This window comes from Peromyscus maniculatus, chromosome 1 (assembly GCF_049852395.1).
Source record: "Peromyscus maniculatus bairdii isolate BWxNUB_F1_BW_parent chromosome 1, HU_Pman_BW_mat_3.1, whole genome shotgun sequence".
NCBI classification, from domain to species: Eukaryota; Metazoa; Chordata; class Mammalia; order Rodentia; family Cricetidae; genus Peromyscus; species Peromyscus maniculatus.
In genome coordinates this window covers 212,250,514-212,255,479 of record NC_134852.1, presented here as the reverse complement: position 1 = coordinate 212,255,479, position 4,966 = coordinate 212,250,514, and positions in this window count along the sequence as shown.

Here is a 4,966-nt window from a genome sequence, read left to right as displayed (position 1 = left end):
TACAGATGGTTGTGAGCCACCATGTGGTTGCTGGGAATTGAACTCAGGACCTCTAGAAGAGCAGTCAGTGCTCTTAACCACTGAGCCATCTCTCCAGCCCACAACAACAATTCCATGTGGACAATAATAATACCACTAAGCTGACAAACATCATCTACAGATAAGCTTTGGATTACAAAGTGCTCAGAGCAATTTTGAGAGGGCTAGCTGAGATGATCCAGTTTCAAAGACTACTGGAATAAGAACTTGAGATAAACTCTGAACTTTGGCATTATGCTCAAACTGGACAATGAAGGATATAGCTACATTTCCTAGAATTTGACAATTAACCCCACATTTTTCTTTTCAGAATAAAAACACCTTCACCCATATCCAGCAGGAAGCAATTTTAAGAATACGATGCCCACATTCCCAAAAAGGTGGTGTGGGCCAGGTGGTTTTTTTTTGTCTTTTAATGGTTTTTGAGTCTGGGATAATTTTCATTGTTTAGGAGGGTTGGTTACAAGTTGTTGTTAAGGGTTAGGAAAAGGGCTAAGCAAAGGAGATTAGATTTAAGGTTCTTGTTAAAAAAACGAAAGAAAAGAAAAAGACAATTACTAGTTTTAAATACTTTACATTGGATTGGATTTTTTTATATTGTATACAAATTATATATATTGAAATTGATATTGTTAGAAAATGCTATATGTATATTTCTAATTTTGTTCAAGATATTGTACTTATACCATTCATTTAACAATGTAATGCAATTTGCTGATTCTTGAATGTTATTGTTACCAACTATTAGGATAAAAAGAAATGAAAGTTAGTAGTTAGACATAACAATAGAACTTGTAGTCATATTATGTATGTTTTCAAGATGAGCAGATGTATTGTAGATAGACAGGTCATCTTCAAACCCTTCAGAGATCTAAAGAATATGGCATTTAAAATGTTTTAATAACTCAGAAAATTTTTCTTTTTTGTTATGACTACGAGACATGTCGGCTCCTGTCAGTACCAATCTACTTCAGAGAAAATATGGGCATTGAAGAAACTGCATATGGAGTTAACTTTCATTGTGGCAAAAGTTAGCCACTGGACAACAAAGTATCCTTGAATCGACTCCTGACAAACAGGACAAAATGGACAGACAGGACACGAAACTAAGGACTACTGATTCTTGCCAAGACAAGTGTGGTTGTGGCTTTATCAAAAGGCATCTTCTGAGGCCAGGACAATATGGAACCATCCCTGAAGTGGCCTTTGCAATCTGGAAAAGGTACAGTGCCCTTTTCTCCAAAGGCAGCTGAACAGGCCGTGGGCCGATGGCTTCTGATGTGCAGTGGAACAGCAGCTGAAACAGTTATTTGTAGATGTAACCAACCGTCTTATTAAATAAGAAACACAGAAACAATGTAAAAGAGAAAGCCGAGAGGTCAGAGGTCAGAGCTAAAATCTCACCCTTCCTCCTGCTGTCCCAGCTTCGCGAAAGAGACCTACTTCCTGTCTGTTCGTTTTTTTTATAGTATGTTGTTCTGCCTTCTCATTGGTTGTAAACCCAAACACATGACTGCCCCGTCACTGTCTGAATGTACAGCCCCCTAGGTCTTAAAGGCATATGTCTCCAATGCTGGCTATATCCCTGAACACACAGAGATCTATGGGATTAAAGGCGTGTGCCACCACCGCCACACTCTTGCTATGGCTCTAATAGCTCTGACCCCCGGACAACTTTATTTATTAACATACAATCAAAATAATATTTCAGTACAATTAGATTACCACCACAGTTATTCTTGAAGAGTAACTAAGCTCACACCTCTCAATGATAGACTGGCATTTAATAGAGGGATGTGGAGAAGAACAGGGTGCTGAGATGAAGCCACATACACACACAGCCAAGAAGAATGGACAGCTGAATTAAAAAATCATCAACAATTTCCAGAATTTAAAATCCTGAATCATAACATGACACTAATGGAATTCAGGTGTTTCTGGTACATGGACTGCTTTCACCCAATGTGAGGTCAAACTGTTGACCTTGTATACATCCTAGTTCACAAATGAGTCTGTCAGATATGCTAAGCCTATAGGCTGAAGATGATGCCCCAACACTGTGGAGAAACCTTGGGTGACTGTCCAGGCAGCTGGCTGTTTCTGTCAACTCACATTTTTTTTTTGGAAGTTGCTTGCATGCACTTCCTGTTTTTATTTTTGTTAGGTAATATTATTTCCCTCTTGGGTCTGAGGGAGTTGAAAATTAGTTAGTTATAGTTGAAGATTAGTTAGCTATAGTTGAAGATTAGTTAGGATAGAAAGTGAATTAGGTACATTTTGGACTTACTAAAATAGGATAGAAAATGGAATTATTTTCTCTGAATTTGTCAAATACAAATGGACTAGACATTTTTTTAGGAATTTATTGCTTGTATATATGGTATATAGTTATTGTATTTTTGAATATAGTTTTTCTTATGCTAGTTATAACTTTTTCCTTTTTATAAAAATAGAAAAGGGGAAATATGCTGATATTTTATTTGTACTGAAATGTGATTTTATTTGTATGTTAATAAATAAAGTTGCCTGGGGGTCAGAGCTAATAGCAAGCCATAGCAGAAGTCTGGCAGTGGTAGCACACGCCCTTAATCCCGATCACATGACAGGCAGATCTTGGTGTGTTCAAGGATACCACCAGCATGGAGACACACACCTTTAATCTCAGTACCAACCATAGAAGACCTGGAGGTCCATATAGATGGGCAGTGATGAGGAGGTCATGTGGTTGGATTTACAACCAATGAGAAGGCAGAACAGAAAGTCTATAAGAAGACAGAGACACAGGAAGGAGGTCTCTTGCAGAGAGAAGGACAGCAGCATTAGTGAAGGGTAAGGTCTGACCTCTTGGGCTTTCATCTCTGCATTGGCTCTGTGTTTCTTATTTAACAAGACAGTTACATCTACAGTCAACAAGATTTGGTGGGCTAGAGGAATTGTCCACAGTTCAGATTACAAGCCTCTTCCCACCATACACTCAGACAGTTACGTAGCATACAACCCTGCTCTACATAGAGACATATTGATAAGTCAAGTATGGAGTGGAAAGATGATACAAGTACAAGATGTCAGGACCTCCCTCTCTTAGAAGTTATCTCATGCAGAGCCACTACAATGTCACATGACCAAGCAACAACAGAATGCCAGGATTAGACATATAGACCAATTCTATAAAGATATAAATGTGAACATTGATTGTAATAACTGCAGCTTTAGCCTGAGGATTTTTCCTGGGCACTCTGACCACTAAGAGTTAATAATACACTGTTTGGGACATGGCAAAATGCCCAGGGTGGTTGATTTTGGTCTAGTGCCCTTGAAGCAACCAAAACAACCAGCCTGAGCACAGGCTGTCGTATGCCTCTAGATTCTCAAAAATTGGGTTATGGGGTTTATGAGTAAGAATGATAACTGTTTATTAAAGATGTCAAAACTTGGGGGGAAACGATTGGAAATGATAACTCTGTTCTGTCATAGTTTATTAATGATGACTAAAAGATGAGCAAAAGGAAGTGAATTACATGTCCAAAAACAAAGATGATATGATCTATGTTTCAGAACATCATGAATGCATCCCTGCTAACTAAATTATTTATAAATAAAGAAACACTCTGGCTGCTAGTCAGTCAGGCTGCAAGATTCTCCCAATCACCATGGCCTGGCTCACTTCCTTCCCCCTTTACACCCTCTGCAGGACCCATCCACCGCCCCAGGAACTCTAGACGTATGAGCTTATGAGTCACTCCGGACCCAGGACTATGCAAGGGGCACTCCAAGACTGAGATGTGGCAGGTAGGCTGGCTCATCATCTAGTTCTTTGGCACAAGCCTCCATCAGGGAAAATGACCACCACTGCTCCTTGTGTCCCCAGCTCGAGCTCTAGTGTAGGCCTCTCCTGCCCATGACACCCAGTCCACTTTACAGTGATATTTGGAACAGCCCGACACCAGCACCTGCATTTGACAAGTCTGCATTTTGAGCAGCTCTGTGCTATGGTTCATACAACTTCTGACCAGGCCCAATTATCGGGTGTAAACTGTAAAGTAAGATCTGATAACTAATACTAGCAAATAAGACCAGAGTGAAAGGACTTGTGATAGTCCGTGGCCATGGCTGTGACGATCAAGCAAAGCCAGGGGCACTCGGTGAACTTCACCCAAGAAAGCTGACATGACTTGTTCATTTATTGTTAGTCAACATATCTGGCTTTGTGGAAAGTCACAGGTACATCTGGCTGTTTCAGATAGAGCATCCTCATGACACTGGGTCACCTTGGAAGTGCCCACATGTACCTGAGTCTGTGTGAGTGCAATTATGTCAGGAATACCCAACTGAGAGCTCCCCAGTAATTCTAGAAGGAAGTAAGACTGCATCATAATTCTAGCAGGAAGTCTGCATCATAATTCTATCAGGAAGTCTGCATTGTGCATCTCCTAGAATCCATCCTGGATCCTTCATTATTTGAAAGCAGGCAGGCAGGGAGGGAGCCTGACTTGTAGTCTAGAGGGGCTGGATGTGCACATGAGCTCCATGAGTCTCTGGGTTTCTCAACAAGAGCCACCATAGGGTTTCCTTCAACCAAAACCCTTTAATCACTTCTAAAATGCCAGGAAATGGACATCATAAAGTATTTCCATGACTCCACAGTCAGCATCTGGGTGGGGAAGGACACTGACATTGAGCTTGGCCCTCACTCCTGGTGGGGGCCTTAGTGCATGTGTGAGTGTACAACCTCCCTGCTTTCTGCCTCAGTTTCTCGCTAAGATAGCACAGTGAGGACAAAGATTCTGCAGATTTCTGACTGCTCACCCTTTACTCATGCTGCAAATCTACACCTTCTCTGAGGGAGAGAAAACAGCGAGTGTGGAGGAGACCAAGGAAGTGGGGTGAGGTGGTGCTTTGTTGGATGCCAAGGTGAGAGACCCACATA